At 32.2% G+C, this 12,422-nt stretch overlaps 1 long non-coding RNA gene and 1 pseudogene across 2 annotated transcripts in view; one reads left to right on the top strand and one right to left on the bottom strand.

Moving 5' to 3' along the window:
- LOC143247317 (uncharacterized) overlaps positions 1 to 12,422 on the top strand; it is a 74,018-nt gene that overhangs the window by 24,732 nt on the left and 36,864 nt on the right. The gene's annotated exons all lie outside the window — the stretch shown is intronic.
- Positions 7,693 to 12,422, bottom strand: part of LOC143247312 (spondin-1-like) — a 76,860-nt pseudogene continuing 72,130 nt past the window's right edge. The window contains exons 13-15 of the transcript XR_013026506.1: positions 9,730 to 9,819; positions 9,193 to 9,423; positions 7,693 to 8,097 (exon numbers count right to left, since the gene is read on the bottom strand). The product of XR_013026506.1 is annotated as a spondin-1-like (transcript). The remainder of the gene's footprint in view (positions 8,098 to 9,192; positions 9,424 to 9,729; positions 9,820 to 12,422) is intronic.

Genomic DNA, 12,422 nt, shown 5'->3' with positions numbered 1-12,422 from the left:
GGGTACATTATATACACTTTGTACTTGGCGATTCACATTAGTTACGTGGCAATATTGTAGTTATTTATAAGGATTTATGTTATAAATCAGCAGGAACTCACTATAACATCTGTAGCATGTGATCATACATAGAATAACTCCTAATGACTTTTAATGATAAACATCCAGCACATCCTAAAGTCACAAGTTGAATGTATCAGCTTTCAAGTTGTTCAGTCTACATTACGCATTGTCACGAGAAGACAAGGCTATTTTGGTTAAAAAACTAGACAGTATAATGTAATATGAGCAAGCTAACGTCTGGTGTCTGATGGTCGATGTTACCTGTGGAGTGTCGTACAGTATATGCAGGTTTTAAAAACTTACACAAGACATCAAAGTTTCTGTCGTAGTCTTTTCAGGAGGTCATTCTATATATACATATAATTAATCCGAGTTATTCTTAACAAAAGATAGTTTAGGTAACCGTTTATGGTGCTTTATGTTATGAAGTGGAATAAAAATAAATATACATGTAATTAAAACTGCATAGACAACGAAAATATTAAAACAGTCAAGTTTGTTTGTTTTAAAATTTTTATTTAAAGAACGATCTAATCTCGAGCCATCGCTCTTCGTCAGATCGTAAAATGGAGAGTAAAAACATCATTTACAATGCACTGGATAATTAAAGGGTATGATTTGGTTGGATTTCGCGCAAAGCTACACGAGGATTATCTGCATTAGCCGTCCCTAATTTAGCACTGAAAGACCAGAGGAAAGGCAATTATTGGGCTAATCTTTTACCAACAAACAGTGGAAATAAAAGGACGAGTATGTTTGATGGGACAGGAATTTGAACCTACGAAGCTCCGACTGGGAATCGAGCGCTCTATTCAGTAGAATAGGAAAAAAAGGCTCAGTATTGGATTATAACTCATATTTTTGTACGATTAACAGATAGATATAATTTACTGTGATTGTGAGTTTCTTGGTAAACCTTTTATATTACTGGTGTCCTGAGAATGTTTAGAATTATGTTTTAAATTAATGTAATTATTTTATTGCCTTTATCGATCAAAAACCAAAAGGTTTAATATATGAAAAAACTTCTGATTTTATCCTTTCTTAATCCAATTTTGATACAGCTCAAAATTTTAGTTCATTCCTATTATTTATTGCACAGTTTATGAGCATCAGAGCATTTTGGAATAGTGGCTCACAATAATATAAGTTGTTAATTCTAGTGGCAAGTTATTTGTTTCTTCATCGAGCTGCTCGAGGGCTGTGTATGCTAGATGTCTAGATTAGTTACAGGAAAGGCACTCAGAGCCACCTTTTGGGCAACTCTTTACCAACGAATATTACTCCCATCCTCCAGGCTACAGGGAAAGCATGCTCGGCAAAGAGGCTCGATCTCATCACACGTATCTTTTGAGTTGAATGTTTTCTCCACTGGGCTATATCATGCCCAGCCAAGTCGTTCATCCATTAAAACGTTTTTGTTATTATTGAAAATTATGTTTTAATGTCACTAAATACGATATTAGGGAGCACTTCGTCACCAAGGCAAATATTTGTAAACGTATATTCTACAAAACCTTTTAATCTAACAGCATTATCATAAGAGATATTTCAACACAGTTCTTATGCATAATACTTTATAAATTCTACCTTATTGAATTTGTACTATTTTAATTTTTTCTATTTATACTCACTTGAACAGGGCATGGTCTAGTGGTTAACACACTTGGATCACAAATCCGAACTTTCATGGTTCACAGTTTGATGCTATAAAAATGCGAATCGCACATTGGGGCCACGATACGTAAAATTCAATCAGACAAGAACAGCCCAAGAGTTGATGATGGGTATTGCTTTCTCCATCAGTTCCACTTCCCTTCGTGGTGCACGACTAGTTTATCAGATTTAGTTGCGTCTCTGGACAATTATAAATAAGTTGAATGTTCAATAGGCAGAAAATACAAAAGAAATATAAAACAGGTGAAGATTTTTAGGATAAAGTTGATGGCAAAAACCTTGTTAGATTCCAAATTTATGATTAAACAGCCAATTACGGATTTTAAGTAAGAAGTATTTAAAATAGTAGCCTATCATGGAGTTCAAATCAGAAGTGCATTAAAATAATTTTTCGGGCCTACCTTTTCGAAACCGACAGCTGGGAATGAAGAAACAGGTTATTAGGATTTAGAACAAGAATAAGTGAAGCTCACACATTTGTTTCATTTGGAAGCAAAGAAAACTGTTTAATAATACATAAAGACGTAGAGTCTGTCTAATAATACATAAAGACGTAGAGTCTGTCGAAACTTTCAGTTTCTCTATATTGCAAACAACAACTAGAAAAGCTACACACAGCTACTAATAATCCCAAGCATGGGTTAGAGCGCTTGACTCAAACCACTTGTTTAAGTCTGCATTCCACAGACACGCTTACACTTTCATTCATGAGGACGTTACAATGTGACGATCAATCCACTAATCATTGGTAAAAGTACAGATCAAGAATTGGCGGTTGGTGATGATGACTAGTTTCCTTTCTTCTATCCTTTCACTCTTAAGTTAAGAAAGGTAAGATCAGATAGCCCTCGTTTAGCTTTAGGCAAAATTCAAAATCAAACCATAACTAGTAACGCTTCGGTGATTCTGGTACACAACGACCCGGCATAGCCAGGTGGTTAAGATACTCCACTCGTAATCTGAGGGTCGTGGATTCGAATCCCCGTCACACCAAACATGCTTGTCCTTTCAGCCGTGGGGGCGTTATAATGTTACTGTCAGTTGCATTATTCGTTGGTAAAAGAGTAGCCTAAGAGTTGGCGGTGAGTGGTGATGACTAGCTGCCTTTCCTCTAGTCTTACACTGCTAAATTAGGGGCGGCTAGCGGAGATAGCCCTCGAGTAGCTTTGCGCGAAATTCAAAATAAACCAAACTGGAACACAACTATAGTTGCTCAGGGCTTTCATTAATAGATTGTACATATGAATTAACAGTTAGTTTCGTCAGAATGCCGTGTCACACATTAGTCACGTGAAGCAGTAAGGTGGACTTTATCCTCCTGTAATTTTGTTTTCTTTTAATAAGAATAGCCAATCGTGTTTATAATAATATAGAAAAATTACACATGTCGAAGTTTAAATATTATCCTTTTAACCGAGCACAAATACGTATCGTTTGCCTCGTGCACAGTTCCTATGAATAAGTGTTCATGCTAACATACGAGTTTAGATATTAATCAAGTTGTTTGGTTCTAGTAAAGATATTTCATGCCTAGACTGTTTCCTTGGCTAGATTGTCTCAAATTCACATGTATTCTGGAAACGTTTTTATTAACTTTGTTTCGGCACATTCAACTTACATGTTGAACACCACATTTAAGTAAGTACAAGGAACCTGTACTGGTATTTTCAAACTTGAATCTGTATATACTTGAAAACAAAAGGTTTATTTGTTCTCTGTGTGATATAAAAGAAATACAACCGCATACTAAGTATTATATTTAGGCTACCAGAAGCCACTTCTCATAAGATCCTTCGTTTTATACCAGAAATAACCAGCAAGGATGGGTCCTGATGTTAGCCAAAAGTCGATATGAAAAGCTGGTTTTATGCAATATGAAACTGATTTAATGTTATGGCATTAAATACCAGAATCTAATGGAGAAGTGAAATCAATAGGTTTATAAAATTTATGATACAACATTTAGATCTGCTGAGTCCAATGCTTATCCAGGTTAAAGATGCAATGTAGGAATATACTAAAATATTATAAACTCTAGCTCTACGAAACGAAACTACGCATATGTTCACTACAATTAACCATGTTTTATAATAACAATATTCCATGATCAATACTTCCTTAGAACTACTTCATTCGTCGTCGATCGAGCCTTTTCAGATGACTATGGTTTTGGGTTGTCGTATGACTCAAACAAATGATAAGCTAACAAACAGTATTTTGATTCTGTTTTGAGAATCCCCAAATACGTATATTCTATATTTTTGTCGTGCATTTAGTGAAACGTAGTTGGTCTCCATATAATTAATTTAAATTAACCCCAGAAAGAGTGAAATAAGAAAATGTATTTTTTTTACATTCTAAAGCAGCGTAGAGTTTTCACATACACGCTGAAACGACCTTACATTTGTCATTAGGAAATCAAATATGTTCAGTTGATATCACAAGACTCTGACGTAACAGTTCCCAATCCCGTTGTGTTTCCATTATGATTCCCAGTGGAGCACTGAGCATAGTAAGCTGTGTCATTCTTCAGCTTAACAATGCAGTGCGCTGGTCATGCATCACTAAACACTTGTAATGTCAATAATGTTTGAGCTCACGTGACAATATTTAAACATTAGCTCTGAAAAAAAGATTTTGTGTGGTATATTTACACTGCAATATCCAAACAGATCAAATTATTCAGGGATATTAAATGGGAAACAAATGTTCAAACTCTGTATGTAAAAACGAGGACATTATCAAATTCCTACTAAATATACCTAATGGCGTCATAATTTATTATATGTGGGTTTTACCAATATATTCCTCAAACCTGAATGTAGAAAAAGCCCATAAATATTTGACTGTTCAAAGAAAATCATGAAAGAAATACAATGTTATTTCACTGATGTATCTGGATTAAAAGAATGAAATGCTGTCAACGACCCCCATATTATATTTATTAACAACACAAAACCAATTCATTTCAGAACGTAAAGAATATCCTTATCTGTTCTGCATGTATACAGTTATATTAAGTATATTTTACTAATTATTTGAGCATAAAAATCATCTGTACGCATTATAGAGATATTTACCTATCAAATTGATGTCAAGTTAAGCTGAAAATGTGAGTAGATATTCGTTTAAAACAATGACATACTGACTTATGTCATCTGCTAACGTAATTATCGTTGTCTTTTTTAATGATTTAATTACTATTTTCTTCGTTTCACTGAGGAATGTTTAGTTGCACAGTCATTCCAGTGTTACCTAAAACTGACCTTATGTAATCTAAATGAACGTGAAAAATTACCTTAGAGGCGAAAAGTTAGGGTTCCACCTTTACCCCATTTCTCCTGCAATGTAGTAATACTTTATGATGGGTGGCTATTTTTAATAAAAAATGACATAACTTTTTAACTTATTAACAAGTCAACTATAGTTAAATCACGTAACGCCAGTGGGTCAACGGTAAGTCTTTAGGCTTACAATGCTACAAATATAGTTTTATTATCTATGATGGATACAGCTACAAATTGTGTAGCTTTGTGCTTAATAACAAACAAACAAACATCATCTCACAACTAAAACATAAAAATAGAGAGAGGGAGAAAGATTTGGCCATTACGAACTCATGTAACGATTTGCTTGATGAATTCCATCTTATCATTTCAACTTATATATCAATCTGATATTAAGATATATTCCTATGAATTTGTTTGACGAACTAAAAACTTAAGTAATCCTTTTCCTAGCTTTCAAGAAACAAAATGTAGCCAATGAAGCTTTATGTCTATAATGTGAATAGTAAAAAAAGATGTATTCGGTTAGGAATAGTTTTATGATTCCAAAATTGTAATATATAAATATTATTAACCGGAAGACCTATATTGTGAATTACATATGAGATTTAATTGTCATACAATATTATTAACCGGAAGACCTATATTGTGAATTACATATGAGATTCAGTTGTCATACAATATTATTAACCGGAAGACCTATATTGTGAATTACATATGAGATTTAGTTGTCATACAATATTATTAACCGGAAGACCTATATTGTGAATTACATATGAGATTTAGTTGTCATACAATATTATTAACCGAAAGACCTATATTGTGAATTACATATGAGATTTAGTTGTCATACAATATTATTAATCGGAAGACCTATATTGTGAATTACATATGAGATTTAGTTGTATGACAAGTTTTGAGTATCTTACGTTATTTGTCACTGAAGAACAAATACTTAAGTGTGTTTGAACTATCATCACTGAATACAATATTTCCAGGTGGATTACGCTTTCTATTTACATGATGAAGAGAAACCGATTAGCGACACAATACTTCCCAATGGATTACATCCTGTAATTACATGATGAAAAGAACCAGTTTAACAACACAATATTCTCGAGCGTATTACGCTCCGTAGTTACACAATAAAGAGGATCCGTTTAGCGCCACGGTATTCCCAGATGGATTACGACATGATGAAAAGAAACTGTTTAATGACACAATATTCCTAGGCGTATTAAAGGTCATTATTCTATTCACGATGGATAAAAAACTTGCTTAACAATCTAACATTTCCAGATAGATCAAGTCTTAGTATGTTCTGATATATATTTCTTTTTACAATTAAAAATAATTCAACGATATGATCCAGAAGATGATGTCATAGGACACCGAAACATACGTAGAGTCTGTGTTTGTTTGTTTTGGGGGAGCAAGTTCCTGTTTTTCATAATTATTTATTATATTATAATTTTAACGTTCTATTCCTTAAAATCGTCTTATATTCGTTTTTTTTGTAAATAAAGGTTTTTTACGCAAATGTCGTTTTAGTTTATTTAAGTATTTCTTGTTTTAATACCATGAAAAGAAAACGGAATACATATTTACAATTCATTTTTCTCCAGTTTCATTGCCTTTCGTTTGTCATATTTGATCGATATCTAACTTTTTTTTAGTTGGTTTTAGGTTTTGCTGTCGTTTCTAGTTACATCTCATTTTGAAATAAGGGAATATCTTCCAGTGAGGTTTCAAGTTACTCGGTTTCTTTATACGATGAACGGGTCTCTGACGTCATATCGGGTTATCCATAAGCTGACAGGTTTCAAGCAGCAGACGAACACGAACGTTCTCGCTTAAACAAACTGCTTTAACTTTTCAACTCTGGCTAACATCATTTCTCTTTTACGTCAGCTTTGTAAAATATTTTAAAATTCCTTTTATTGCCCCTAGACAGTTAAACATTTTATATGTCCACATTAAGGATTTGAGATCTTATTTCAAGATAGTGTTACATAACAATGTTTTTATCGCCACTTAGCATGTCCTTCTTGTTTTATAAGCGTATCCATACTAGTCTAGTTTTCTTAGTTCTGATGGAAGTTAAGGCTTTATCTAGAAATATTTGATCGTGCTTACAATGAGCAAAGTGTCTCCATATTGTTCAAAAAATACTCGTGAAATTCAAGTCTAGTTTTCTTTTGCAGCTACTATGTGTTGCTATTTTATGGATTTCTTGAACATATCGAGCAGAGAGAGATATTTTAAAATCCTAATTGTTATTTATGTGTTCAAGAATAAAAATATCCACTAAAAATGTATTTTTAATACTATTTGGAATCAAGCGAGAAAAGCGTAATTTATCTTTATTCATTTTAGCGCTTATAATAATAGATATTGCTAAAATATTCAAGCCTTGTTTTGATAAGCCCAAAGACATTTATAAGCATTAAACTATGTAAAGACAGATGATAAAAGTTGAAATGATGTTTAACGAATTTCGTATGTTACGAAATTCCAGACGCCTCTTTCGTAGTATGTGTTTCAGTTTATTCTATCATTAGTGATTTCATATTAGTATGTTTCCTTGGAATTCAGTTAACAAATACAATTTTAAAAGAACATATCTCATGTCAAAATGAATCATTTTATTTGCAGCATTTTAAAATGTCATAGATATTTAATCAACTCATGTCAAAAAACTATTAGCTTTCTTTATAAACACAATATTCCACATTTTTACTAAAATAAAAACAGCATTTTCTGTTTTATTTCGTCTTGCTGTATACCATGTTTAAATTTGTTTCTATTAATAGTCATCACATCAAAATCACAATAACTTACATTAGTTTTTGTCAGTAGTTATAACACAATAAAGTTATAGTAACTCAAACAACCAGAATAAAAAAACAAGACAAATCTGATCCTTTCGATTATAGTTAATATAGAGTAGTTTAACATTCACATGAACTACAGTTGCAGGGAGATAATCTAATATGACTACACGGCACATTCTTTACAATAAAACAGTATATACAATGTCACGGAACGGTTAGTTCCCAAACCTTTCAACCTGAAAAAAAGAAAATGTTTTTACTTAAAATTATAAGCCAAAAATCAATATAATGGTTATAATTATGGAGCCTTACATCACGAAGAAAGGAAAAATAATTGTAATATATTTCATTGGCTAATAACTTTCACAAAAATATCGTATACAATTAACGCTGAATTTAACAAAAATAATTATAATACGGAATACTATATACAATTTTGTGCATTATAATTCAAATACAGAATGTACCCAAAAGCAAAAACTCCACCCAAGAGAAACGTGTATGAAAATAATTATAACAGCTTCGTTATAGTTGTTGAAAAAGTAGATGGTTAAAAACAATATATAAACGTATGATATTATTAAGTTAAAGAGATTAAATATGGGACATTAAATGTGTTCTATCATTTTGTCACACTTTCTTTTAATGTCATCATTCTCGTTTTGATGTTCTATGTTCTTTGTTGTTGTTTTTTTACCCTTTTTGACGTTGGTCGTTAGAAATATATTACAATAATTTTTAAAGTACAAAAGATGTGTGTAGTTATGATGTATTTCCAACAACCGTGACGGATACGTTTGGAAAGTGATATTTTAGATGCTGATGAACTTGGTTTGCATAAATATCTTGCAGGGTTTATTTATGCGTATTATTTCGAGTTCAGCGAGAAACAATGTAGGTTTTGCAGCATGAAAAAAAGGAAAACAAAACGTGTGTAGGAGCTGTGGAAATATTATAACTTTAGTTGAAAAATAACTAAATATCTGTTATAGTTCGTAAAGTACTTTAATTATTTCTCTTCCACCTATTCACCACAGAGCAAGGACATCGTCTAAAGAATAGTACGTTATCTTAAGACTTTATGTGTCATAAACAGTGAAATATTTAAACATGAGATGTTACCTTTTACACCAGTGCAAAAGATTTTTGGCTAGAGCCCTAGAACTCATAACTATAGTGCAATAAATGATTAATCACCGATTAATGAAATCATCAATATTTCATACAACTGAACCAAATACTTTGATACAGGAATAAAAGCAAAGAAAGATTTTTTTGATTTTTTTTTAATTCTGATAAATTGTTTACTTTCTATTATGTAATGTTCTTACCACATTTTGGATTGTTTCTACATTTTCGACGTTGTATAAGCTTATTAGGGCACCTTTTCCCTCCATTTTGTGGATACATCTCAATCCTTCTACGACGTTCTTTATGTGCCTTTCCACAGGTGGCGCTGCAGGGACTAAATTCAGACCATTCTGATACTTCACAATCAACTACGAGCTTGTTGCTGGGGTCGTACGTTCTTGCAGATAAAGCATTAAGTGTACTCAAAGGAACTGGAAATTAAATATAATCTAAACGAGAAGCCATAGAATCATACACACACATTTAGTTATTAATATCCAATGATATATTTACAAAACATTAACGGAAAATATATTATGACGATCATTAACTGTCTATATATGTATTCTACAAATTTTAAAACCAAATAAATAAGACAGAACTTCCAAATAAGTAAGAACGAATTACAAATTTATAGAGAGCCTATTTAAAATTCTGTACAATATAACATTTAATTTCATATAAGAAAATACAAAACCAAAACTCATCCAGAATTTACGAAACGTAATTTCACTTACCACAGAGAACTCTGTTTTTAAGATGAGTAACAGTGTTACCAGTTTTATATAGATAATAACGCAATGACGGAGCCAGAAAGTGGAGAGAATCTAGAGTACAAGAAAGAAACGCACGTAGTAAATTGTTTGATTAGCCAAAAGTTCTATTAGTAAAATATTACGTAGCATCATATGGATTTAGTAACAACGATACTTGTCACACAAACGGGTAAAATGTATTAATGTTCTAAGCTTTCACAATAACAGTGGTTCAGAATGTGAAATATTGTTAATAGTCTAAACTTTCTAATGTGTATGTTCAGACATTTAAACAGTACCAGTGTTCTAAACTTAACAATAACAGTGTTTCAGAATATGAAACGTTGTTAATAGACTAAAATTTCCAATGTATATGTCCAAATATTAAACAGTACCAGTGTTTTAAACTTAGCAATAACAGTGTTTCAGAATATGAAACGTTGTTAATAGTCTAAACTTTCCAATGTGTATGTTCAGACATTTAAACGGTACCAGTGTTCTAAACTTAACAATAACAGTGCTTCAGAACATAAATTCTAGTCTACAAAAATTTGATTAAGGTCTATAGTCACAATTAAAAAACACAAAATTAAAATTTATTTAACAGTTTTGCACTGTTAATGCAATACAAATTAAACTTTCCACATTAGTGCTTAATAAGTAGTTCAACTTCTGTTCCAGCCTTAGTATAAACAACAGACAAACAAATTATGAGCCAAAAAATTGATAGATGGAGAAAAGAATGAAGGGCGTAAATAGAAAAGGAAGTATCTCATACACACCTAATATTGGTCAAATTAAAACGTAACTTACATCTTTGTAATGAACGTAAGTATTAGGTACATAATAAGAAAATGATAATTTTTCCATTGCCGACCACACTGTCCAATCACGAATACAATACAATGGCATGAATTAAATATTAGATACGGAATAAAAATTATAAAATTGTTTTTTATTAGAAGTATTAGCTAGCGCTAATTATTTATTAGATACGGAAGAAGGATCAGCTAGTGCTAATTTTTATCAGATACGGAAGAAAGATTAGCTAGTGCTAATTTTTTGTTAGATACGGAAGAAGGATTAGCTAGTGCTAATTTTTATTAGATACGGAAGAAGGATTAGCTAGTGCTAATTTTTTATTAGATACGGAAGAAGGATTGGCTAGTGCTAATTTTTTATTAGATACGGAAGAAGGATAAGCTAGTGCTAATTTTTTATTAGATACGGAAGAAGGATAAGCTAGTGCTAATTTATAAGTATGGAAATAAATATTGATTTATTATGTATAATTTTCACACCATTCTTAAATTTACAATAAGTTAAATCCTTCCTTTGTAGATATAGCTGCTTATCATATATGTCTCTTTTCCTGGTGATGGCAGTGTAAAGCTATCGAAATTTATTGAATTTTAACGTTTATCATCCGCTAAATAAAATCTTTTTTATTGTACATTTTAAACTTTTTGCACAAGTTGTCTCAATTGAATAATCTGATAGTTGTCAACCGAACACAAACAAAATTCCTACAAATTCTAGATGGATCTTTAAACTGGATCTTTAATCTGGATCTTTTCTGTTTGTTTGAATGATTAAGGCTTATATACATATTACATTCCAATTTAAATGCGTGCGTGCGTTATGTAAAGAAATACTACAATCCCAGAAATATTTTTGCTTCTGCATTAGTTTTTCTACCGTTTTCGTGACTCAAGGATTGGTTTGGTTTGTTTTGAATTTCGCGCAAAGCTACTCGAGGATTATCTGCACTAGCCATCCCTAATTTACCAGTGTAAAACTAGAAGAAAGTCAGCTAATCATCATCACCCACCGCCAACTTTTGGGCTACTCTTTTACCAACGAATAGTTGGATTGACCGTTACTATATAACGCCCCCACAGCTGAAAGGGCAAGCATATTTGGAGTTAGGGGATTCGAACCCGCGACCGGCAGATTACGAGTTGTGTGCCTTAACCACCTCGCCATGTTATTATAGTTTAGGGAAATGTTTTTTTTTTCATACTATCAAGAAAAAGTATAATTAAAATGAAAAAGTATCATTTAAAGAATATGAAAATATATTTGATTTATATAAAGACTGTATTATACGTTTGTACATTTTGAAAAAATACGTATTTAATTCGACATAAGTTTGTTTAAAAAGTGGTGTTTAAATGTTTTATTATAAATTACCTTTAAAATTACAACTGAAGAGTGAAGACTCAGCATGGCCAGGTGGTTAAGACACTCGACTCGTAATCCGAGGTTCGCGGGTTCGAATCCTCGTCACACCAAACATGGTTGCTCTTTCAGCCGTGGGAACGTTATAATGTCACGATCAATCCCACTATTTGTTGGTAAAAGAGTAGCCCAAGAGTTGGCGGTAGGTGATGATAGCTAACAGCCTTCCCTCTGGTCTTACAGTGCTAACTTAGGAACGGCTAGCGCAGATAGCCCTCGTACAGCTTTGCGCAAAATACAAAAACAAGAAAAACAAACCTGAAGAGTGGTCATTGAAGAGAGGAAACAAGAAGAAGGAAATAATAAATAATATAACACAGAAACAGAACAGGTTATGAACTGTATTATATTGTTATTATTATTCATAATCTGATGTGAGGTTCATTAAAAACATTCTGATTTGTGAATTGTTAAACGTTTGTAGCCCTTTATAC

This window comes from Tachypleus tridentatus, chromosome 1 (genome assembly GCF_004210375.1).
Source record: "Tachypleus tridentatus isolate NWPU-2018 chromosome 1, ASM421037v1, whole genome shotgun sequence".
Lineage (NCBI taxonomy): Eukaryota > Metazoa > Arthropoda > Merostomata > Xiphosura > Limulidae > Tachypleus > Tachypleus tridentatus.
The sequence above is the reverse complement of the archived record's forward strand: the minus strand, read 5'-3'. Positions and strand labels throughout refer to the sequence as shown.